The following is a 27,274-nucleotide window of genomic DNA, read 5'->3' on the forward strand; positions in this document are numbered from 1 at the left end:
CAACCAGGTCAAATCTCTGCTCCAAAACTTCTTCATTTCCAAGCCAATTAGGGAGGTGATCCTGATTCATGAGCTGCTGACGGCCTGAGAGCAGCTTCACTTTCTTTCTTCTTTCTTTGAGAACTTCCAGCCATCAGTTTACACTGATTATTGTTTGATCAGAGTGAACCGTGTGTCCCTGCTCCTCTGCGGTGAATATCTGGGCATATGTGAGCGCTTACATCTGAAGGACACGTGCTGCACTCGGAGTGTGTTCAGAGTTTCTCTGTTGACTCATCCGTGAGTGATGGCAGCTGGCAGAGAGGCACTGACCCATGCCGACCCAGGCTGACCAAAAAAGGGGGCTGCATGGGAAAGACGTGGGCGTACATGGACATCCTCTGCAGAACAGATTCTCAACCAGGGGATACCCCAGAGGCAGGCTGGGTAAGAGAGCAGCTCAGAGGGAGAACCGGACAACCCCGAGCTTGGCCTGCAGTCCTGTGAAACCTTAAGGATCAGGCTCCAGGAGCAGCAGTTAAACCTGATCCACAGGTCTGTTGATTGCAGTAATTTCTGGAAGAAACGTCTTTCTTGTGGAGTTTTTTTTTCACCTACACATTCAAAAACACCTACTCTTTTCCCTGGCATCAAGAGTCAAAAATCCTCTGATATCATCAATCCAACAGGGAGGGTGCCACCATTGATTGTCAAGTATGACCCAACATTTGGGGTTTTGAAGGGTTCCTATTTGAGCAAATTATTCTGAAGACGGTTTGATCTGATCACCTGCATCTCTACTCCGTTTGCTTTAGACACATTAAAGAGTAAAACTTGTTAAAAGCTTGAGTTTTGAGTTTTAAAGCACCGAAAGTAAGTTTTGGGTCCAAGCCTGAATACATTCATATGACAATATTTGACCACAGTCATAGTGCCCCCTAGCTGCAGCAGAACATGTCATATTTTGATGTACCAGCTGAAACTCAAAGCCTGTTAAACATACACAGATAATCAAAGTTAAAGACAAGTTGAAACATTACTCAAATCTACATTTTGCAAAAGTGGACCTGAAAAATGTTTTAGGTAGAGTTTCAAAATGCAGAAATAGGTGTGAGACATTTATGAGATCACAGCCTTTAAAAGACAAAATCTGAACAAAAGTGGGGATTCAGTGATTTTCTGTCAGGTATTCACTCTGACCTCCTGATGGAAAAGGCTAAAACAACTTTTGAGCTGCATCAGCAAGGCCTCTCACAACACGCCATCTCGACTGAGGTTGGACGCAGTAAGACAGACATTTTGGATTTCTTCAAAGATCCTGAAAGAACAAAAAAGTCCAGAGGTAGACCCAAACACGTCAAAACATAGGATGATCCAGATTAAGGCCGTTACTGGAGGCGACTGCAGCCCAGTAACCATCAGACGCCATCTGAGAGAGAAGAGCTTCAAGAACAAAACACGTCTTCAAAGACCTCGTCTCCTTCAATGCCACAAACTCACCGTTTGGACTTTTTCAGAGAGCAGCAAACATGGGACACTGAAAGGTGAAGAAAGTTTGATTCTCTGAGGAGAAAAAACTGAACCCTGACGTCCTGATGGCTTCAACGTTACTGACATGACCAGGAGATCCCACTGGAGATGTTTTCACGGCGGCACAGTGGAAGGGGCGCCATCATGATCTGGGGCTTTTTCCTTCAATGGACCAATGGAGCTTCAGGTTGGTCAGGGGCGTCAAACGGCGGCTGGCTCTGTGGAGATGTTGCAGGGGGCCTCCTTCATGACTGAGGGCCCTGGTCTGTGTGGGAATGACTGGGTTTTTCAACAGGACAACGCTGCAGGTCACAATGGGCGCCTGACAAATGATTTCTTCCAGAGGAATCAGCTCACTCTTTGGACCATCCTGATGTTCCCCTGATCTAAATCACTCTGACAACATTTGGGGATGGATGGAGAGGGACGTTTACAGAAATGGACATCAGGTCCAGCATTTGCAGGGGAAGACTGGATTCTGAGGGAAAAGGCGGTTGGCACGTGAGGTCTCCTCAAAGATTCTGAAGCAGCATCACTCTCCTCTGTAGTTTTTCTCATCTTTCACCCTTTCTATTGTCCAATCTCTCTTGTGCACATTCCTCATAGGCTTTCCCCATTCCATTCAGCATGTTTCTACTGTTTAACTTTAGTTAGCTGGGAAGCCAAGCTCTCACTTTAGCCCCATATCCAGCAGATGACACCATTTACCCATTTTAATCAAACAAGGAAAAAGCAATTTACCTTCATGATGTAGCAGCTGCAAAACATCTCAATCTTTCTTCTTCAAAAACTGGGCTCCTACTCCACCTAGCTGCCAGATCCTGGACTCAGTGCAGACCAACAGGCCCCTGTATTCACACAAACCCTGGACTCACCGGACTCCCCCTCCACCCCTCTGACCAAGTCATAATGAGCTCAACTCTCATTTTGTGGGTTGCTAATTTGGAGAAATCTAAGGCGTCCGAAAAATAAGATGTCTTGCAAAATTAGCAAAACTCAAGCAGTTTAGATTCTCACAAGAAAAATTGATAATACTCATTAGTAATAAAGAATAAAAATAAAAATATGAAAAACATCTGAGTAAATGTTGGGTTACAGTTTTGGAGGTGATATTTCATTTGTGTAAATATCAGTTTTCACATTGATCAGGAATGTGTGAATATTTTCTTGGGGTTCTTGGTTTAAATTCAGACTCTACAGGATTACATGTTTTCCTCCATTTGTGACATGAAAATTATTTCACGTGTGTGGATTTTTTGTTATTCAAGAAAATATTTCTACATACATGTTCAATTTTCTTTTTCCTACAAGTTCACACATCACAGTCTACTAGCCCTCCTATTTCAGTATATATCTACTTGATTGGTAGATGACTGGCAGGACATGACCAGGATTTACTAACGTTACACATTACAGACACGTCTTAGAGCATCAGCTGTCAGCTCAGCTAAATATAAACAGCTACTAAACTACTTACAAACTGATGTTCACTTGTTGTCACGTTAGCCTACAGATACATCGGAGCACTAGACTGCTGATGTCGCTAACATATAGCCGGCTTGATGTCACAACAGTTTGCGTGAGACTCTAGGCTTAAAGATGGTGAGGCAGTCCAGTTAAAATAGATCCTCTTCACAGCAACTTTAAAGTTTCTCTTGGCTGTTAGCTCAGGAGTTCAATCTGATGCTCCATGTTCTGAGGCCACATGTCATTCCCTGCTCTCTCTTCTCAGTGTCCTACTGTATCCATCAGTCTATCCTCTTCAAGTGTTAAAAGACCTAAAATAATCCAAATAAATGAATAAACCTTTCTTTTCAAAAACCTGTCAATCAGTAAACAGTTACTTATCAATATGTGCTTTGTGGAAACTGCTTTATTTGAACCACAATCCAAATCCCCACCGTGTTAGAAACAGACAGATCATTGAATGAATGGAAGAGACTCAAGGAAAAAGTTAATGCATTTCTGTAGTTAATTCAAATTCCTTTTGATTTACTTGTTTGATAGGCCTTTATTATTTGTTTATTTATTTCTGTTAGCTTTGTAGCACCAACTATACTCCTCACTTTTCAAAAAAACTCAGGTGTAGAGCAAGACCAATTCCAACTAATCATCACCATCATCATCATCAACATCAACATCGTCATCATCATCATCATCATCATCATCATCATCATCATCAACATCAACATCATGAGTTTTTATGACATAGTGATGTTAGGGTTTGTGCTTGTAGTAAGTGATTGACTCTGAATATCACTGTGTTATTGACTTAAAGCTGACCAGATTGATACATTTAATTAGGTACTAAGACTGAATTGTTGCTTCATAATCCTTACACCGGTAACACACATGAACATACTACTTTGAGTAATGAAGCAGATGTTCAGGGCAGTGGGGGACAAATATTTGGGAGGAAGAGTGAGGTAAACTCTGGACAGGCTGTGGGACATCTGAAGACAAAGTGGAGTCATCACTTAACATATGATGTGTGTTTTTCCTCTTCCTCCTACTCTTCCTTCTCTTTCTCCTCCTCTTCTTCCTCAGTGCTATAGGGAAACAGAATAAAATGGAGTGGAGTTACTCCATCATCAAATTTAGGATTTAAGTATTCAACAACACTTAGAACAGAAGAAATGAAGGTAAAAGTACTTTTTTTCAGATGTTGGTACCTTTACCTTTATTCTGAACTTCTAACAGTTCACCACTTACTTTTGTAACATTTCAAGCTATTCATGGACTTGAAATGCTAAAATATCAATCAAAAGCTTAGAAAATACTGGAGTTCTAAAAGTTTTGACCAGTATTTTATTTGGATTAAATTGTAGACATGAAAACCATAAGGATTAAAATGTAGTAGCTAACCAGTAATGACTGTGAGTCACCAAAGCGGTGCATGGTTGAAATGTGTTACCAGTTTTCTTGTGTAAACCCACTTGTGTGTGATACTGAAATGTTACCTGTCAGACCTGGAGTTGTCCTCTCCAGCATCCTGATAATTCAAGAAGAAGAAAACAACACGAGAGCCTGCAGAAATCATCTCAGGACACACTTAACTAAACTTAGTACATTTGGGTAATTAATTCATCACCTAACGCTAAAAGTCTTACTTGAGGAGAAAGAAGGAGGAATGTTTGGTCATCGTAAACAATGATACCAGGATGTCCTTTGGCATTGTCGGTACACATGGTTGGAATCTGCAGAAATGATGTCAGAACATGAATTTCAGCACATTTGGGTAATCAATTCATCAGAAAATGGTATAAACCTTACTTGAGGAGGAAGTAGGGGGAATGTTTGGTTATCGTAAACAATGATACCAGGATATCCTTCGGCATTGTCGGTACACATGGTTGGAATCTGCAGTATCATCAAAAATACATAACTGAAGTGAAATCAAGCTTATTTCACTATCTCACTGCACCACTTTAAAGACAAACTGCTTTGAATAACATTATATTGACATCAAGCTAGCAGTGCTAATGCTCGTAATAAAGATGGAGGCCTACCATAAGTAGGCACAAGTCAGTGCCAATAAGTAATGACGTACTTCAGCATTTTACACACATTCATAGTTCATAAGAAAATGAAAAGTCATTAAAAAAAAGAAAACACAAAAGGTAAATTAATCAAGTTGAACTAAACCACTTTGATAGTTACTGCGCAAAATCAGTAAACCTGTTAGCTAACAATGCTAAAACTGATAACGTGCATGGACCACACAAGTCAGATACAAACTTCCCAAACTACACATGTTCCCTCGGCACAAAATTATCATACACCTGTCCTTACTGCAGCCTCACATTTATTTAATCTCACCAGAAAAGTTCTGTTAATGTTATTGTTTTTATCCATGTTATGACTTGCTTATCCTTGAAGAGGCCGGAAGCTCAGTCGCAGAATTCCACGTAACCAAAACACCTGACCATGATCTCTTCCGAGTTCAATCTCTGATAGTTGTCTGACGATCAGCAAGCTTATAACAGTATCACACTTCCGTATTTGAGAGAATTTATAGTTACCTAAAAATGAAAAATCAAGAAATAAAGTATTTTTGTTCCTCCTGAAAGAACCAAATAGAAACCTCTATAAGTCTTGTTGTCCGACTCTGACCAATTTTTTTTTTCTATTCCTATTATGGTTGAGCACTGGTCTAAAGAAAGTGAGTTGGAAGATAATTCAACTTGGGTTTATCTGATACGCTGATGACACTTGGATAAAAGCCACTCTGGGGGGTGGTTTTGTCTGATCATGAAACAGGCTTAAAACAAGCAACAGAAATGCTTTTTAATGAGCTGTAACAGCAAACAAGGCCTTTTATTACAAATCTGACAGTGTGTATAAAGTCACTTTTAAGTATAAACCAGCAAAGACAGAAGAGGGAGCTCATGTTCCACAAGGACGCCAAAATTGACACAAATAGAAAGGTTCTCTCAGAAACGTACAAACTTTAAATTTTTTGAACTGTCTGTTTTTTTAGGCAAATTAAAAAGCTGCCTTCTTGATTTTGATTTAAATTTGGAATAATTTCTTTTAAGCCATAGACTGCATTGTTGCTACCATAACGTATCACAACTTTTTAACACCATTTTTTGGTTATTATTATTATTGTTGTTGTTGTTATTATTTATTTATTTATTTATTTATTTATCTAATATTTTTTTTTTTTGGGGGGGGGGGGGTGTTAAAATCTCATCTTATTTTAGATCTTTGAATTATTTTTATCTTAAATAATTTTTGATTAAATTTGATTAACCTTTATTATAATTTTATTTTAATATTTTTATTTCATTATTATTAATTAGATCATAGATTGACTTTTAACTGCTTTGATATTACTGTTAAGTTATTTATAAAATTCTCCACTTTTGTTGCTATTGCTAATAATAACTTTAGGCTGCATGTTAAAATGTGTGAAAAGTGCTTTATGAATAAAGAGGAGCTGAGTTCCTCTGAACCCAAAAAAAACAAAAACAATTAAACATTTATCCATTGGAAAGTTCATAAAATGTAACTTTACCTTTTTTAATGTTGGTAGATCTTTGTTTGTTCATCTCAGCTGGAAAAAGTTCCATTTTAACTTCCAAGCTTTTGACAGTCCACCTTAAGAAAGATTATTGAGGTTGTTGGTTGAGATTATTTAGAGTTAGTCAGATGTCTGACTGTTAAGCAATAGACTCCGACCTCGACAAGACCCTTGTCTGTATGTCTGACTCAATGAGCACCCTGGCTTTTATCGTACCCAGGTACTCAGCAAGTTTGCAACCAAACTCCATAGCAAAACCAAACCACCCATGGTCTTCTCATGCAGGCACAAAACGTTTACATATCAACTACTACTACTCATAATAATAATAATAATAATAATAATAATAATAATAATAATAATAATAACAACAATCATTACAATAAACATAATTCCCTGGACACTTGACATTTCAAAAAATGATCTCACACAGTGTTTCTCTCAGACCAGCAGCTTCAACCCTAAAGCCCAGTTTGTTTGTGTGACAGCAAGTTTGTCTTGCTAAAGAACAATTAACTTCTGTCCTTTGGCACACCTGAAGAAGTGGGCTTCAGCATGGTTTACTTCACGTAAGAGCGCAAGAAGCGAACAGCTTGTATGATCCATGTCGTATGATCCCTGTATGATGCATGATGCATTTTATGTATATATATATATATATATATATATATATATATATATATATATATATATATATATATGTGTGTGTGTGTGTGTGTGTGTGTGTGTGTGTATTTTCTTAACAAGTCTTTAATCTAACTTGCTTAACATGTTTACCTTACTTGAGTGAGATATAACTCAAATCAGTGTTTAAGAATAAAATCAGATGTCACTTCAAAATAGTTCAAAAAGTTTTTGACAGTCTACCTTAAGAAAGATTATTGAGGCTGTTGGTTGAGTTTAATTATAGTTCTTTAGTTGTCTGACAATAAAACAATATACTCTGACCTCGACAAGACCCTTATCTGTCCGTTTGACTTAGTTAGGTTCCTGACTACAGCAAGTTTGCAACCAAAAAACCGTAACAAAAACAAAACACCCATCCTCTTCTCATGCAGGTGTTATGCTACAAAAAATAATGGGCCAACTCATTTTGGGTGCAACATATTTATTCTCACAGGAACTACAAGGCAGAAATACAGGTTAGGAGCATTATCAAATCAGGATCTGTACATTACCTCATCACTTACTGTCTTCTTCTCCACAGGACCACAATAGATAGAAAACACTTTATGTACTGCAAAGTACAATGGTACTGAAGTATAACCTACAACCATCCTGTCTCAAGATTTTTACATTTTTATCACATACATTACTAAAGGAAAGGACAAAATCACCAGATGTGTCTCATGCAGCGGTGTGCGGTCAGGGGAGGCAGTGCCTCCCCTAGGCTAACAAGAAAAAAATGTATATATTCTTTTTATAATTTTTTTTTTTCAGTTGTTCGTCTACAATTTGTCATACTTAAAAAATAAATAAAGGAAATTGCTGATTTGTCAATAAGAGGGAGGCTAACAGAGGGGACGGACAGCGTTTCGCGCTGGCTTCATGCTTGTAATTTGCGTCGGAGGCAGAGACTCCAAGAAAGAGAGAGACCGTTTACTTGAAATCACAACATTTTGCAGGTTCACGCATGCGTACTAAGGTCTCACGCTGATTAACGTGGGCATCGATGAGGCACAGGGTGCTTCTCAAAGCTCCAAAGTTCCATCCACGCCTCCTCCACTCGCCTCCTCCACTTGCGTCTTAGTCCCGCCCACCAGAGATGCATGCCAGAGACACGAGGAAACGAAGAGAGGAGAGAGGAGACGAGGAGGTTCATTTTATGAGCATTGAGATGTCCTCTCCTCCGGAGCGTCACATGACGTCAGTCTTGGAGTGATGGCGGCGTCACAGCTTGATAAACCGGTCTGAACGCACGGGAGAAACTAAATTAAGGAAAATAATGTAAACAACAGGGCGCTCGACCACGGAAAATTCATATTCACTTTTAGATCAGTTTCATTCATGAATATGTTCATGAATGAAAGAGAAAAATGTCACGTTTTCCCAGGCCCAGAGTGATAGTTTTTAATTCTTATGTTGGGGCCACTTTGTGTTCATAAATAATGTATTTATTCTGCTATAAGCACTGCTTAGCGCACTGGTGGGACAGGAGGAGAGAGAAGAGGAGCTGTCTGCAGCGGTGCCTTTCATCCATTACGCGCACGCAGAGGGACAGAGGTGAAACTGTTGCTGTATCAGCCAAAAATTGCATGATCTCACACCCATCACTGATAAAACAACAGTTTGCTACTGTATGACAATTGCGTGGTTATGTGTTATTTTTAAAGGCATTATTGAACTGGCTGGAGTGAGCCAGTGGAGCGCGCAGTCAGCTGACCCGAAGCCTTTCAGTTTCACTTTAAGCCTTGTTGTCAGCTGTCCGGTCTCTGGGGCTCTTTCTAATTGTCTGTTTTCATCCTCGGTGAGAATGAATGTTGTAATCATCCAGGTAAATATCAAACATGTTTGAAAATTATCGGGGCGGCTCCGACGAGTCTGTGAGACGATCGTGGGGCTAAAGAGTCATCTGTCAACAGCTCACACTAGAAGATAATCTTCGCCGAACGTCGGGGCTGATTTTAGTCTCCGACCAGATTTCTTCCCTGATTGTGGGGAGGACCGAATCTGGGTTAAATCGGGCGAGAATGCTGAAGTGCGAGCCCGGCTTTACACTTAAACAGCGTATCTTGCTCCATGGTGCTCACGTTTCACACATGTGGACAGCTGACGCTTTGTGGCCGGCTCTGATACGTCACAAGGGGGCGTGTCTGTCAGTGAAAAGACTTCCGCGAAGCCTGCACTTGTGTTTCCTCGATTATGCCTCCTCCAGCTCAGTCTCCTCTCTCCTCTCTCCTCTCTCCTCCGAGCACATTTGGCGCTTTGGAATGTCCTCCAATATGGCTGCTCACAAAGTACTTCCGGTGTCGCGGAGGAGAGAGGAGATAGGAGACTGCATTTTGGCACATTGGGAAGCACCCACAGTTCTTCTCTGCCTCCGCAGGTTGTAGTAACGCACCCTCTTTGAGGTCTCGGGATAGTTTGTTAGTGCAGACGTTTGATAGAGTATACCGGAGGTGCCTGGCCTGTGCTCTTGTGTTGTTGAGATACGGGTTAGTTTTGTTCGTATTTTGCTCTTTCTCCTGTGATGTAAATCCTGTAGAAGTGCAGGTGAATGTATGTTTCGGGTTTTGATTGGCATTTCGTCATGTTAACTCCGGGACTTCAGTCTGTCTCCGAACCGTAGATGGGAAAGCTGATTAACATTTATTTACTTGGCTCGTTGCTGGTAACCGGTGTCGAGGAGTCAGGGCCAAAGTGAGAGAAAAGACTAAAGAGGAGGAAAAAAAGGTGCACCTTGTGCACAACCGCACATTTATTGAGGAAACAAAGACCAAAATAATGTAGTCCCGTCCCACACACACCATGCATGCACTCAGACCGTCTCTCCTTCTGCTATGTCACACACACACACACACACACACACACACACACACGCACACAGCACAGACTGTCACCGCATTAAAGGGGCAGGGCTGGCCAGTAACAGTTTGTATTAGCATATGTGAGCAGTGCACCGTATATATAACACACACATATAGAAATTTCAACTTCAGCTGGCTGCCTGCCTCCCCGTCATGGACCTCACCACACGTTACTGGTCTCATGCCATGAACAAGTACCTTCATGAAATAAAAATGAAGTTCTATGGTGCTTTTTTAACCATTGTGTTTAAACACTATTTTATCTTTTCAACTATTAGTTCAGTGAACAGTATTTATTTAACCATATCTGTTTTAAACTAGTGTCTGTTACGATGTACCCATCACCTTCACCTTTGATGAACTCAACATAATATTTAATTAACATTTACGGGTCTCGACCTGTAAATGTTTTTGCCAAGTGTCTTGAGATAACGTTTGTTATGAGTCCACAGCCTACCTGAGTTTTGTTGCTGACCACGTCTGTCTGTTTGTTCCTCTATTGTACCTTTTGCCTTGAGGCAATTATTGTCCTTTTACACTTACACAATACATCCTAGTTGTCATGAAATACTTTTAAAAAAGAGAAAAGACCTTAAAGATGCTGTGAAGAGGATCTGTTTTAATTGCACTGCCTCGCCACCTTCTGGCCCAAAGTCTCACGCTCACTGTCGTAAATTACTTTTAGCTAGGCGTGTGTTTGTTTTTAAATTAAATTTATATTGGTTTGAAACAAATTATCTTTGTTCAAGACAACTTTTTACTAGATACAACACATCAAAGTAAAGTATTTATTAATAGGCCTACAGTTAGGTAGTGCTACCGTTTGAAATGTGACATCAAGCAAACATTGTAGCAGCGGCTACATGTTGCGCTATCGGCAGCCTTGTGCTCCGATGTATCTGTAGGGTAACGCGACAACAAGTAAACACTGTCAGTTTGTATGAAGTTTAGTAGCTGTTTATATTAAGTGCAGCTGACAGGCCGGTGATCTAAGACATGTCTGTAATGTGTAACGTTAGTGAATCCTGGTTATGTCCTGCCAGTCATCTACCAATCAGAGCTAACGTAACCTCACCCTTCATTTTATTGATAGACTCTCAAGTTTGAACAGACCACTGCAGAATAACTGCTGACTGTGGTTTGGAATGAAATTAGCACAAACATCTTAGCTCCTGTGTTAGCCTTTAGCTTGTGCTTTATCTCTCTCCTGTTTGTCTTTCTTCTGCTCTTCTGTCCTTTTTCTGTCAGACAGTTAGGCTCCAGTGTCCACCATCACTACAAAATTAATCACAGAAATCAGCAGAGAAAAACACGGATCTCTCTTCTCACTACTTAACTTCATCAGCTGTTGTGGTGTTGTTAAAGAGACTCAATCTCAATCTGATCCAGCCCAACCCATTTTTAAAATAACCTGTCTTATTGGTGCTTATAATCGTATTTCCACCCCTTAATGCCTGTTGTCGCATTTGGGACATACCCTGTCAGGTCTTGATGCAGTGGAGAGGACATTTGTATCTCACTAATGCCTGTTGAGTCATGTTTGACACATACCAAGAATCGTATCAATTGCACCTTGTCCCGATGTTTATATAACTATTGTATGTGCTGTATTCCAATCAGAAATCTCCCCTCAATTTTTACGAGCTATAAGGATGCAAAAAAAAAAAAAAACATTTTTTTTTACAGTTATTTCAAACAAATTCTGGCAGTAAGAGGTTAAAGTGTGGATTGTGATCAGGCATATATCTAGAAGAGAGACTTTTTCAAGATCACCCAGAGATTCCTCACAGCCCTTTAATGAACCAATACCAGTGTTTGAATTTGTCATATGACCCCCTGGAGGTCATGCAAAATCCATTTTCTGGGACTTTTTTGCAAAGACCAACTCGGCCAATTCTCTCCTCAAAACTGTCTTATAACTTTTTTTTTTTACCGGGCCTTTTTCAGTCTAGAAAAAATCTGTTCATATTAACAGACAAGTAAAGCTTAAACTGTAATAGTTAAATGTACTTTATTTGCTTAAAGATCACTTTTGCATTGGCTTGAAGTGGCTGGGCATTTCCAGTTACAGAAAGAAAGTTACAGTAGACGGTGTTTAATCATGTGTTTATAGCTCTCACTTCATGTGTTTGCACTTTTATAAAAGCACAAGGTAAAAAAGAGGATATAAGAGATACATAACTCCCTGACGAGAGATTCCTGGTCCATACATTCAAAATGTCAGACATCTACCAGTAGGTTTAGTACTGTTTTTGGTACATTAAGAGCTCTGATATAAAAACCTAGCCCCATGCTAACGTACAAAGGGAAACTACATTGATGTGCTAGCAGTTAGCATACAACGATTAAACTTTGGTTTTCATGCAAAATTTCAACTTTCATCACTGAACACACAAACAAGTATAATAGTCTCACACAAGAGATTCATTTTCAATCCATTCCACATGTTGCATATCTCTAAATCTACCAAAAATGATATAGAGCACTTGGTGCTAGTTTGATTCTAAAGTACTTTGGAAATTGCATTAGTAAGCTGGCTATTAGCATACCATACATCAGTAAAACTTTGAAAGGCCTCCTTCAGCAGCAGCACTCTGATAATATGAAATCATGTTTTTTTTTTACAATATTATATCTTTCATTGTATAGAAATCATCACTCATTCAGGCCAAAAATTAAAACTAAAAAAATGTAATTTTATTTTTACTCTATAATCGCTCTTGGGGGGCCCCTGGTGGCTGTTGGGACCTGAGCAGTTCAGTTAACAGTTTCTTATCAAGACATGCTTGTAGAAGTTGTTTTATTCGAACCCCTGACTCATGTTTTACTTGTTCGATGGGCCTTTTTTAATCTATTTGTTTATTTTATTTTTGTTTGCTTTTCAGCCCCAACTACTCTCCTGACTTATCAAAGTAATAAGATGCAAAGTAAGACCAACTCCAACTCAGCTTTTATTAGGAGAAGTAAGGTAAACTCTGGACATTCTGCTGGACATCTGTAGGCAAAGCGGAGTCATCGCTTAACATATGATGTGTGTTTTTCCTCTTCCTCCCACTATTCCTTCTCTTTGTCTTCCTCTTTTTCCTCTTCCTCCTCCTCTTCTTCCTCAGTGCTGTGGGGAAACAGAAAATAAAATGGAGTGGAGTCATTCCATTATCAAACTTAGGATTTGAGGTATTCAACAACACTTACGACAGAGCAAATAAAGGAAAATGTACTTTTTTTCAGATGTTGGTACCTTTACCTTTATTCTGAACTTCTAACAGTTCACCACTTACTTTTGTAACATTTCAAGCTATTCATGGACTTGAAATGCTAAAATATCAATCAAAAGCTTAGGAAATACTGGAGTTCTGAAAGTTTTGACCAGTATTTTATTTGGATTAAATTGTAGACATGAAAACCATAAGGATTAAAATGTAGTAGCTAACCAGTATTGACTGTGAGTCTCTGCACTAAAGCAGTGCACGTTTTAAGTATGTTACCAGTTTTCTTCTGTAAACCCACTTGTGTGTGATACTGAAATGTTACCTGTCAGACCTGGAGTTGTTCTCTCCAGCATCCTGATAATTCAAGAAGAAGAAAACAACACGAGAGCCTGCAGAAATCATCTCAGGACACACTTAACTAAACTTAGTACATTTGGATAATTAATTCATCACCTAACGCTAAAAGTCTTACTTGAGGAGAAAGAAGGAGGAATGTTTGGTCATCGTAAACAATGATACCAGGATGTCCTTTGGCATTGTCGGTACACATGGTTGGAATCTGCAGAAATGATGTCAGAACATGAATTTCAGCACATTTGGGTAATCAATTCATCAGAAAATGGTATCAACCTTACTTGAGGAGGAAGTAGGGGGAATGTTTGGTCATCGTAAACAATGATACCAGGATATCCTTCGGCATTGTCGGTACACATGGTTGGAATCTGCAGTATCATCAAAAATACATAACTGAAGTGCAATCAAGCTTATTTCACTATCTCATTGTACCACTTTAAAGACAAACTGCTTTGAATAACATTATATTGACATCAAGCTAGCAGTGCTAATGCTCGTAATAAAGATGGAGGCCTACCATAAGTAGGCACAAGTCAGTGCCAATAAGTAATGGCGTACTTCAGCATTTTACACACATTCATAGTTCATAAGAAAAAGAAATGTCACTAAAAAAGAAAACACAAAAGGTAAATTAATCAAGTTGAACTAAACCACTTTGATAGTTACTGCGCAAAATCAGTAAACCTGTTAGCTAACAATGCTAAAACTGATAACGTGCATGGACCACACAAGTCAGATACAAACTTCCCAAACTACACATGTTCCCTCGGCACAAAATTATCATACACCTGTCCTTACTGCAGCCTCACATTTATTTAATCTCACCAGAAAAGTTCTGTTAATGTTATTGTTTTTATCCATGTTATGACTTGCTTATCCTTGAAGAGGCCGGAAGCTCAGTCGCAGAATTCCACGTAACCAAAACACCTGACCATGATCTCTTCCGAGTTCAATCTCTGATAGTTGTCTGACGATCAGCAAGCTTATAACAGTATCACACTTCCGTATTTGAGAGAATTTATAGTTACCTAAAAATGAAAAATCAAGAAATAAAGTATTTTTGTTCCTCCTGAAAGAACCAAATAGAAACCTCTATAAGTCTTGTTGTCCGACTCTGACCAATTTTTTTTTTCTATTCCTATTATGGTTGAGCACTGGTCTAAAGAAAGTGAGTTGGAAGATAATTCAACTTGGGTTTATCTGATACGCTGATGACACTTGGATAAAAGCCACTCTGGGGGGTGGTTTTGTCTGATCATGAAACAGGCTTAAAACAAGCAACAGAAATGCTTTTTAATGAGCTGTAACAGCAAACAAGGCCTTTTATTACAAATCTGACAGTGTGTATAAAGTCACTTTTAAGTATAAACCAGCAAAGACAGAAGAGGGAGCTCATGTTCCACAAGGACGCCAAAATTGACACAAATAGAAAGGTTCTCTCAGAAACGTACAAACTTTAAATTTTTTGAACTGTCTGTTTTTTTAGGCAAATTAAAAAGCTGCCTTCTTGATTTTGATTTAAATTTGGAATAATTTCTTTTAAGCCATAGACTGCATTGTTGCTACCATAACGTATCACAACTTTTTAACACCATTTTTTGGTTATTATTATTATTGTTGTTGTTGTTATTATTTATTTATTTATTTATTTATTTATCTAATATTTTTTTTTTTGGGGGGGGGGGGGGTGTTAAAATCTCATCTTATTTTAGATCTTTGAATTATTTTTATCTTAAATAATTTTTGATTAAATTTGATTAACCTTTATTATAATTTTATTTTAATATTTTTATTTCATTATTATTAATTAGATCATAGATTGACTTTTAACTGCTTTGATATTACTGTTAAGTTATTTATAAAATTCTCCACTTTTGTTGCTATTGCTAATAATAACTTTAGGCTGCATGTTAAAATGTGTGAAAAGTGCTTTATGAATAAAGAGGAGCTGAGTTCCTCTGAACCCAAAAAAAACAAAAACAATTAAACATTTATCCATTGGAAAGTTCATAAAATGTAACTTTACCTTTTTTAATGTTGGTAGATCTTTGTTTGTTCATCTCAGCTGGAAAAAGTTCCATTTTAACTTCCAAGCTTTTGACAGTCCACCTTAAGAAAGATTATTGAGGTTGTTGGTTGAGATTATTTAGAGTTAGTCAGATGTCTGACTGTTAAGCAATAGACTCCGACCTCGACAAGACCCTTGTCTGTATGTCTGACTCAATGAGCACCCTGGCTTTTATCGTACCCAGGTACTCAGCAAGTTTGCAACCAAACTCCATAGCAAAACCAAACCACCCATGGTCTTCTCATGCAGGCACAAAACGTTTACATATCAACTACTACTACTCATAATAATAATAATAATAATAATAATAATAATAATAATAATAATAATAATAATAACAACAATCATTACAATAAACATAATTCCCTGGACACTTGACATTTCAAAAAATGATCTCACACAGTGTTTCTCTCAGACCAGCAGCTTCAACCCTAAAGCCCAGTTTGTTTGTGTGACAGCAAGTTTGTCTTGCTAAAGAACAATTAACTTCTGTCCTTTGGCACACCTGAAGAAGTGGGCTTCAGCATGGTTTACTTCACGTAAGAGCGCAAGAAGCGAACAGCTTGTATGATCCATGTCGTATGATCCCTGTATGATGCATGATGCATTTTATGTATATATATATATATATATATATATATATATATATATATATATATATATATATGTGTGTGTGTGTGTGTGTGTGTGTGTGTGTGTGTGTGTGTGTGTGTGTATTTTCTTAACAAGTCTTTAATCTAACTTGCTTAACATGTTTACCTTACTTGAGTGAGATATAACTCAAATCAGTGTTTAAGAATAAAATCAGATGTCACTTCAAAATAGTTCAAAAAGTTTTTGACAGTCTACCTTAAGAAAGATTATTGAGGCTGTTGGTTGAGTTTAATTATAGTTCTTTAGTTGTCTGACAATAAAACAATATACTCTGACCTCGACAAGACCCTTATCTGTCCGTTTGACTTAGTTAGGTTCCTGACTACAGCAAGTTTGCAACCAAAAAACCGTAACAAAAACAAAACACCCATCCTCTTCTCATGCAGGTGTTATGCTACAAAAAATAATGGGCCAACTCATTTTGGGTGCAACATATTTATTCTCACAGGAACTACAAGGCAGAAATACAGGTTAGGAGCGTTATCAAATCAGGATCTGTACATTACCTCATCACTTACTGTCTTCTTCTCCACAGGACCACAATAGATAGAAAACACTTTATGTACTGCAAAGTACAATGGTACTGAAGTATAACCTACAACCATCCTGTCTCAAGATTTTTACATTTTTATCACATACATTACTAAAGGAAAGGACAAAATCACCAGATGTGTCTCATGCAGCGGTGTGCGGTCAGGGGAGGCAGTGCCTCCCCTAGGCTAACAAGAAAAAAATGTATATATTCTTTTTATAATTTTTTTTTTTCAGTTGTTCGTCTACAATTTGTCATACTTAAAAAATAAATAAAGGAAATTGCTGATTTGTCAATAAGAGGGAGGCTAACAGAGGGGACGGACAGCGTTTCGCGCTGGCTTCATGCTTGTAATTTGCGTCGGAGGCAGAGACTCCAAGAAAGAGAGAGACCGTTTACTTGAAATCACAACATTTTGCAGGTTCACGCATGCGTACTAAGGTCTCACGCTGATTAACGTGGGCATCGATGAGGCACAGGGTGCTTCTCAAAGCTCCAAAGTTCCATCCACGCCTCCTCCACTCGCCTCCTCCACTTGCGTCTTAGTCCCGCCCACCAGAGATGCATGCCAGAGACACGAGGAAACGAAGAGAGGAGAGAGGAGACGAGGAGGTTCATTTTATGAGCATTGAGATGTCCTCTCCTCCGGAGCGTCACATGACGTCAGTCTTGGAGTGATGGCGGCGTCACAGCTTGATAAACCGGTCTGAACGCACGGGAGAAACTAAATTAAGGAAAATAATGTAAACAACAGGGCGCTCGACCACGGAAAATTCATATTCACTTTTAGATCAGTTTCATTCATGAATATGTTCATGAATGAAAGAGAAAAATGTCACGTTTTCCCAGGCCCAGAGTGATAGTTTTTAATTCTTATGTTGGGGCCACTTTGTGTTCATAAATAATGTATTTATTCTGCTATAAGCACTGCTTAGCGCACTGGTGGGACAGGAGGAGAGAGAAGAGGAGCTGTCTGCAGCGGTGCCTTTCATCCATTACGCGCACGCAGAGGGACAGAGGTGAAACTGTTGCTGTATCAGCCAAAAATTGCATGATCTCACACCCATCACTGATAAAACAACAGTTTGCTACTGTATGACAATTGCGTGGTTATGTGTTATTTTTAAAGGCATTATTGAACTGGCTGGAGTGAGCCAGTGGAGCGCGCAGTCAGCTGACCCGAAGCCTTTCAGTTTCACTTTAAGCCTTGTTGTCAGCTGTCCGGTCTCTGGGGCTCTTTCTAATTGTCTGTTTTCATCCTCGGTGAGAATGAATGTTGTAATCATCCAGGTAAATATCAAACATGTTTGAAAATTATCGGGGCGGCTCCGACGAGTCTGTGAGACGATCGTGGGGCTAAAGAGTCATCTGTCAACAGCTCACACTAGAAGATAATCTTCGCCGAACGTCGGGGCTGATTTTAGTCTCCGACCAGATTTCTTCCCTGATTGTGGGGAGGACCGAATCTGGGTTAAATCGGGCGAGAATGCTGAAGTGCGAGCCCGGCTTTACACTTAAACAGCGTATCTTGCTCCATGGTGCTCACGTTTCACACATGTGGACAGCTGACGCTTTGTGGCCGGCTCTGATACGTCACAAGGGGGCGTGTCTGTCAGTGAAAAGACTTCCGCGAAGCCTGCACTTGTGTTTCCTCGATTATGCCTCCTCCAGCTCAGTCTCCTCTCTCCTCTCTCCTCTCTCCTCCGAGCACATTTGGCGCTTTGGAATGTCCTCCAATATGGCTGCTCACAAAGTACTTCCGGTGTCGCGGAGGAGAGAGGAGATAGGAGACTGCATTTTGGCACATTGGGAAGCACCCACAGTTCTTCTCTGCCTCCGCAGGTTGTAGTAACGCACCCTCTTTGAGGTCTCGGGATAGTTTGTTAGTGCAGACGTTTGATAGAGTATACCGGAGGTGCCTGGCCTGTGCTCTTGTGTTGTTGAGATACGGGTTAGTTTTGTTCGTATTTTGCTCTTTCTCCTGTGATGTAAATCCTGTAGAAGTGCAGGTGAATGTATGTTTCGGGTTTTGATTGGCATTTCGTCATGTTAACTCCGGGACTTCAGTCTGTCTCCGAACCGTAGATGGGAAAGCTGATTAACATTTATTTACTTGGCTCGTTGCTGGTAACCGGTGTCGAGGAGTCAGGGCCAAAGTGAGAGAAAAGACTAAAGAGGAGGAAAAAAAGGTGCACCTTGTGCACAACCGCACATTTATTGAGGAAACAAAGACCAAAATAATGTAGTCCCGTCCCACACACACCATGCATGCACTCAGACCGTCTCTCCTTCTGCTATGTCACACACACACACACACACACACACACACACACACACGCACACAGCACAGACTGTCACCGCATTAAAGGGGCAGGGCTGGCCAGTAACAGTTTGTATTAGCATATGTGAGCAGTGCACCGTATATATAACACACACATATAGAAATTTCAACTTCAGCTGGCTGCCTGCCTCCCCGTCATGGACCTCACCACACGTTACTGGTCTCATGCCATGAACAAGTACCTTCATGAAATAAAAATGAAGTTCTATGGTGCTTTTTTAACCATTGTGTTTAAACACTATTTTATCTTTTCAACTATTAGTTCAGTGAACAGTATTTATTTAACCATATCTGTTTTAAACTAGTGTCTGTTACGATGTACCCATCACCTTCACCTTTGATGAACTCAACATAATATTTAATTAACATTTACGGGTCTCGACCTGTAAATGTTTTTGCCAAGTGTCTTGAGATAACGTTTGTTATGAGTCCACAGCCTACCTGAGTTTTGTTGCTGACCACGTCTGTCTGTTTGTTCCTCTATTGTACCTTTTGCCTTGAGGCAATTATTGTCCTTTTACACTTACACAATACATCCTAGTTGTCATGAAATACTTTTAAAAAAGAGAAAAGACCTTAAAGATGCTGTGAAGAGGATCTGTTTTAATTGCACTGCCTCGCCACCTTCTGGCCCAAAGTCTCACGCTCACTGTCGTAAATTACTTTTAGCTAGGCGTGTGTTTGTTTTTAAATTAAATTTATATTGGTTTGAAACAAATTATCTTTGTTCAAGACAACTTTTTACTAGATACAACACATCAAAGTAAAGTATTTATTAATAGGCCTACAGTTAGGTAGTGCTACCGTTTGAAATGTGACATCAAGCAAACATTGTAGCAGCGGCTACATGTTGCGCTATCGGCAGCCTTGTGCTCCGATGTATCTGTAGGGTAACGCGACAACAAGTAAACACTGTCAGTTTGTATGAAGTTTAGTAGCTGTTTATATTAAGTGCAGCTGACAGGCCGGTGATCTAAGACATGTCTGTAATGTGTAACGTTAGTGAATCCTGGTTATGTCCTGCCAGTCATCTACCAATCAGAGCTAACGTAACCTCACCCTTCATTTTATTGATAGACTCTCAAGTTTGAACAGACCACTGCAGAATAACTGCTGACTGTGGTTTGGAATGAAATTAGCACAAACATCTTAGCTCCTGTGTTAGCCTTTAGCTTGTGCTTTATCTCTCTCCTGTTTGTCTTTCTTCTGCTCTTCTGTCCTTTTTCTGTCAGACAGTTAGGCTCCAGTGTCCACCATCACTACAAAATTAATCACAGAAATCAGCAGAGAAAAACACGGATCTCTCTTCTCACTACTTAACTTCATCAGCTGTTGTGGTGTTGTTAAAGAGACTCAATCTCAATCTGATCCAGCCCAACCCATTTTTAAAATAACCTGTCTTATTGGTGCTTATAATCGTATTTCCACCCCTTAATGCCTGTTGTCGCATTTGGGACATACCCTGTCAGGTCTTGATGCAGTGGAGAGGACATTTGTATCTCACTAATGCCTGTTGAGTCATGTTTGACACATACCAAGAATCGTATCAATTGCACCTTGTCCCGATGTTTATATAACTATTGTATGTGCTGTATTCCAATCAGAAATCTCCCCTCAATTTTTACGAGCTATAAGGATGCAAAAAAAAAAAAAAACATTTTTTTTTACAGTTATTTCAAACAAATTCTGGCAGTAAGAGGTTAAAGTGTGGATTGTGATCAGGCATATATCTAGAAGAGAGACTTTTTCAAGATCACCCAGAGATTCCTCACAGCCCTTTAATGAACCAATACCAGTGTTTGAATTTGTCATATGACCCCCTGGAGGTCATGCAAAATCCATTTTCTGGGACTTTTTTGCAAAGACCAACTCGGCCAATTCTCTCCTCAAAACTGTCTTATAACTTTTTTTTTTTACCGGGCCTTTTTCAGTCTAGAAAAAATCTGTTCATATTAACAGACAAGTAAAGCTTAAACTGTAATAGTTAAATGTACTTTATTTGCTTAAAGATCACTTTTGCATTGGCTTGAAGTGGCTGGGCATTTCCAGTTACAGAAAGAAAGTTACAGTAGACGGTGTTTTGATGGCAGAGATTGAATAAAAAAAGGTGTTTGCTGGAGTTGCCTAAAGTGTTTTTGTACAGAGAATCGTCCAGGTATCTAGTACAACACCATGTAGCAAGTTGTATAAAGGTGTTAAAAATGTACGTGTCTTTATTTCTTTGGGGCTTTGAAGGTCATTTGCTAACACTAGCTAGCCTGAGATAGAAGAGCTTTGGGTTAAAAAAAACTTTAAAGTAAGTTTAATCATGTGTTTATAGCTCTCACTTCATGTGTTTGCACTTTTATAAAAGCATAAGGTAAAAAAGAGGATATAAGAGATACATAACTCCCTGACGAGAGATTCCTGGTCCATACATTCAAAATGTCAGACATCTACCAGTAGGTTTAGTACTGTTTTTGGTACATTAAGAGTTCTGATATAAAAACCTAGCCCCATGCTAACGTACAAAGGGAAACTACATTGATGTGCTAGCAGTTAGCATAAAACGATTAAACTTTGGTTGTCATGCAAAATTTCAACTTTCATCACTGAACACACAAACAAGTATAATAGTCTCACACAAGAGATTCATTTTCAATCCATTCAACATGTTGCATATCTCTAAATCTACCAAAAATGATATAGAGCACTTGGTGCTAGTTTGATTCTAAAGTACTTTGGAAATTGCATTAGTAAGCTGGCTATTAGCATACCATACATCAGTAAAACTTTGAAAGGCCTCCTTCAGCAGCAGCACTCTGATAATATGAAATCATGTTTTTTTTTTACAATATTATATCTTTCATTGTATAGAAATCATCACTCATTCAGGCCAAAAATTAAAACTAAAAAAATGTAATTTTATTTTTACTCTATAATCGCTCTTGGGGGGCCCCTGGTGGCTGTTGGGACCTGAGCAGTTCAGTTAACAGTTTCTTATCAAGACATGCTTGTAGAAGTTGTTTTATTCGAACCCCTGACTCATGTTTTACTTGTTCGATGGGCCTTTTTTAATCTATTTGTTTATTTTATTTTTGTTTGCTTTTCAGCCCCAACTACTCTCCTGACTTATCAAAGTAATAAGATGCAAAGTAAGACCAACTCCAACTCTGCTTTTATTAGGAGAAGTAAGGTAAACTCTGGACATTCTGCTGGACATCTGTAGGCAAAGCGGAGTCATCGCTTAACATATGATGTGTGTTTTTCCTCTTCCTCCCACTATTCCTTCTCTTTGTCTTCCTCTTTTTCCTCTTCCTCCTCCTCTTCTTCCTCAGTGCTGTGGGGAAACAGAAAATAAAATGGAGTGGAGTTACTCCATCATCAAATTTAGGATTTTAAGTATTCAACAACACTTAGAACAGAGGAAATGAAGGAAAAAGTACTTTTTTTCAGATGTTGGTACCTTTACCTTTATTCTGAACTTCTAACAGTTCACCACTTACTTTTGTAACATTTCAAGCTATTCATGGACTTGAAATGCTAAAATATCAATCAAAAGCTTAGGAAATACTGGAGTTCTGAAAGTTTTGACCAGTATTTTATTTGGATTAAATTGTAGACATGAAAACCATAAGGATTAAAATGTAGTAGCTAACCAGTATTGACTGTGAGTCTCTGCACTAAAGCAGTGCACGTTTTAAGTATGTTACCAGTTTTCTTCTGTAAACCCACTTGTGTGTGATACTGAAATGTTACCTGTCAGACCTGGAGTTGTTCTCTCCAGCACTCTGATAATTCAAGAAGAAGAAAACAACATGAGAGCTTGCAGAAATCATCTCAGGACACACTTAACTAAACTTAGTACATTTGGGTAATTAATTCATCACCTAAGGCTAAAACTCTTACTTGAGGAGAAAGAAGGAGGAATGTTTGGTCATCGTAAACAATGATACCAGGATAACCTTTGGCATTGTCGGTACACATGGTTGAAATCTGCAGAAATGATGTCAGAACATGAATTTCAGCACATTTGGGTAATCAATTCATCAGAAAATGGTATAACTCTTACTTGAGGAGGAAGTAGGGGGAATGTTTGGTCATCGTAAACAATGATACCAGGATATCCTTCGGCATTGTCGGTACACATGGTTGGAATCTGCAGTATCATCAAAAATACATAACTGAAGTGAAATCAAGCTTATTTCACTATCTCATTGTACCACTTTAAAGACAAACTGCTTTGAATAACATTATATTGACATCAAGCTAGCAGTGCTAATGCTCGTAATAAAGATGGAGGCCTACCATAAGTAGGCACAAGTCAGTGCCAATAAGTAATGGCGTACTTCAGCATTTTACACACATTCATAGTTCATAAGAAAAAGAAATGTCACTAAAAAAGAAAATACAAAAGGTAAATAAATCAAGTTGAACTAAACCACTTTGATAGTTACTGCCCAAAATCAGTAAACCTGTTAGCTAACAATGCTAAAACTGATAACGTGCATGGATCACACAAGTCAGATACAAACTTCCCAAACTACACACGAGTCACAAAATTATTATACACCTGTCCTTATTGCAGCCTCATATTTATTTAATCTCACCAGAAAAGTTCTGTTAATATTGTTGTTTTTATCCATGTCGTGCCTTGCTTATCCTCTAAGAGGCCGGAAGTTCCTCACCTCATGCGCAGTCGCAAAGATCCGCGCAACCAAAACACGTGACCATGATCTCTTCAGAGTTCGACCTCTGATAGTCGTCTGATGATCAGCACGCTTATAACAGTATCACACTTCCATATTTAAGTAAATTTATCGATACTTAAAAATAAAAAAATAATAAATAAAGTATTTTTGTTCCTCCTGAAAGAACCAAATAAAAAACCTCTACAAGTCTTGTTGTCCGACTCTGACCAAATGTTTTTTATGTTCCTATTTTCAAACAGTTCAACACTGGTCTAAAGAAAGTGAGTTAGATAATAATTCAGCTGAGGTTTATCTGATATGCTGCTGACACTTGAACTCAAGCCACTCTGGGGGAGATTTTGTCTGGTCATGAAACAGGCTGAAAACTAGCAACACAGGCCTTTAATTACAAATCTGACAGTGTGTATAAAGTCACCTTAAAGTATAAATCAGCAAAGACAGAAGAGGGAGCTCATGTTTCATGAGGACTGCATTGCTGGCACCATAACTTTTATCACAACTTTTTAACACTATTTTTTGTTATTATCTTTATTAATTTGAAAATCTCATTTTATGTCTTTTAAATTATTTTATCTTAATACATTCAAATTATTTTTAATCTAATTTTGATTTACTTCAGTGTTTTCATCATTCTTTTGTTTTAATTTTTATAGTATTAATTAGGTCATTGATTGTCTTTTTATTGCTCTGACATTACTTTTAAGTAATTTATAGAATTCTTCTCTCATTCTGTTGCTATTTGTTCTTTTGTTAAAACTTTAGGCTGTTTAAATGTATGAAAGGTGCTTTATGAATAAAAATGAGCTGAGTTCCTCTGAACCCACATATGAAAAACAACCAAACATCTATTTGTGAGAAAGTTCAGAATATGTAACTTTACCTTTTTCCATGTTGGTAGATCTTTGTTTATCTCAGCTGATGAAAAAAATAAAAATTAACTTCCATCTTCTTTAGTTATTTGGCTCTGATGGATATATCTTTAAAAAAACGAAGCTCTAAAAGCAAATTCTGAATGAAATCATCATGTAGCTGTTCTTGCCTCTGATGGAGAACAGAATGAAATCCCAGGCTCCAATGGTATCCTTTTTGTTGATTTACACAGGACTTCTTTATTTTAATTCAGAAGCCACAACCCATACATGTTGTAAACCTCTTTCTAAACTTTCAAAACCTCTTTCTGTTTCTGTTCTCTCTTTGCAGCTTTCAAAACCAGTTCCCCTCTGATGCATGAAATACAAAAAAAATGTGATTTTTTTTCCCCTAAAGTGCTTTTACTTTTCTTGGAGCATTAATAATAATAATAATAATGATAATGATAATGATAATAATACAAATAATAATGTTAGTTTTGGTAACATCAAAGTTTTTGGTAAAAGTTCAGACCATTACAATGTATTTGTTGGATTTACTGTAGTCTTGTTGTCTGTGTGATACTGATGGCTGCAGAACTAATTGCCCCCTGGGGATAACAAAGTTCACCTTGACCTTGACCTTGGCTCTGGTCTAGCAGAGTGAACTTTGTGAGCCTTTACAGAGCACAGGCTCATATCCTCCATTCATTTTATGGCTCTACAAGGAAACAAAAGGCAGAACTAACACTTTCCACTGATGTTAGTGAGGATGAAGTTAAATTGAGTTTTGAGGAAGTCAACGAGCCAAAGAAAGTGAGAGTAGCTGTGAGGATGAGGATGATGAGGGGGAAAGTGCAGTGACAGGTATCTCCAGAATAAGGACAGTACTACTGTTCTGAGATAGGGTGTAAAATGCATTGATAATTCATTTATTATTCCATTTTCTCAACATTTTTACAGCTTGCTTAGGACGTCTGGTTGTTTTACAGTTCCTCCAGGAAAAGCACCTACAGGGAAGAGGAACTGCAGAGTTAAACTTTCAGGAGCTGTCTTCAGGTCTGTCTCCTGAAAACCACATATTGAAGTCTTTTATTAAAATGTTCATGTAAAGCTAGATAAAATATGTTAAGACTCACTGACACACTCATTTTAAGTATTACCAACAGGTAACATTCAGACATGAAATCTTTTAAAAAGAGATACTTTTACATTTTTTTTACACTTTTATGGCATGCACTATAAACTGTTCAGGCCATCAAGTATTATCCATTTGTTTTTGAAAAAAAGAAAATGTGTTGAAATTTAAATAACTCTTTTTTTTCATTACTGACCATTCTGGCACAATGTTGCCTCAAGGCAACAAACCCCAAGAAATATCAATTACATTTTTTTCTTCTTCCTTCTTTTTATTCTTTTATGATGTTTATTTGATTTATTTAAAGAAAAAAACACACAAATATTTTTCCAACTGACATCACTGTGCGTACCACAGAGGGTTATGAGCACAGTGTACCCATCTTCTGATGGCTACTTCCAGCAGGATAACGCTCCATGTCATAAAGCTGGAATCATCTCAGACTGGTTTCTTCAACATGACAATGAGTTCACTGTACTCAAATGACCTCCACAGTCCCCAGATCTCAATCCAATAGAGCACCTTTGGGATGTGGTGGAACGGGAGATTCTCATCATGGATGTTCAGCCGACAAATCTGCAGCAACTGTGTGATGCTATCATGTCAATATGGACCAAACTCTCTGAGGAATGTTTCCAGTACCTTGTTGAATCTGTGCCACCAAGGATTAAGGAAGTTCTGAAGGCAAAAGGGGGTCCAGCCGGGTGTATCTAATAAAGTGGCTGGTCAGTGTATACAGACAGGGTAATGAAGCAGCTCTACGCTCTGATCCCACTCCTCCAGGTAACTGGAGGAGTGCACAGCCCACTTTTCCAGCAGCAGGTCCTCCCCCACACCCTCTGAGCTGGGGATGTGAAAGTGAGCGCGCTCCTGTAGGAGGAAGGCACCGTTCCTGTCCTCCACTTTCACTTCACTGCTCCTGGGCCTCCTGTCGATACCTTCTGATGCTGCTCCTCCACCCACGCCTCCTGCACAGCCCACCTGACCACTCATCTTTGACCCATGGCAGTTGAGGATGGAGAGAGAGGAAACCACGTCTGCAGAGATAAAGGAAGAGGCTATGTTGAGGTTGGTGCCCATGACGCCAATCACACAAGGCTGTTTCTCACACAGCTGATGCCCTCTGAGTGTATACAAATCCAAAAACATACAGAGAGAACCTTGTGGATTTAATGAGCAACAATAACATCTTAAACTCATATCATGACTTTTCAGAAGGAGTCCAGATTCATTTTTAGACCTGATTTTGTGGATTTAATTTAGAAGAATCATAGTTATTCATAGTTATTAAAGTTTAGAGTGAAGTTTAATCAGATAAATAGTGACAGTCTGTAAGTGTGCACATCCTGCCCTCATTGAGCCCCCCTGTCTGAAAGT

At 38.7% G+C, this 27,274-nt stretch overlaps 1 long non-coding RNA gene across 2 annotated transcripts; it reads right to left on the bottom strand.

Annotated features, from left to right (window-relative positions):
- Nucleotides 1–13,742: 13,742 nt before the first annotated feature.
- Nucleotides 13,743–24,970, bottom strand: LOC141800184 (uncharacterized). 2 transcript variants are annotated; one of them, XR_012599305.1, is made up of 4 exons: nucleotides 24,792–24,970; nucleotides 23,272–23,358; nucleotides 13,907–13,993; nucleotides 13,743–13,830 (listed from the first exon to the last, which is right to left on the bottom strand). It is a non-coding gene; the product is annotated as an uncharacterized LOC141800184 (long non-coding RNA). The 2 variants fall into 2 exon arrangements; XR_012599304.1 differs by lacking the exons at nucleotides 13,743–13,830; nucleotides 13,907–13,993 and adding an exon at nucleotides 23,108–23,195.
- Nucleotides 24,971–27,274: the final 2,304 nt, after the last annotated feature.

This window comes from Halichoeres trimaculatus, unplaced genomic scaffold (genome assembly GCF_033239565.1).
Source record: "Halichoeres trimaculatus isolate MK-OKI-2021-1 unplaced genomic scaffold, fHalTri1.1 fHalTri1_scaffold_12, whole genome shotgun sequence".
Taxonomy (NCBI): domain Eukaryota; kingdom Metazoa; phylum Chordata; class Actinopteri; order Labriformes; family Labridae; genus Halichoeres; species Halichoeres trimaculatus.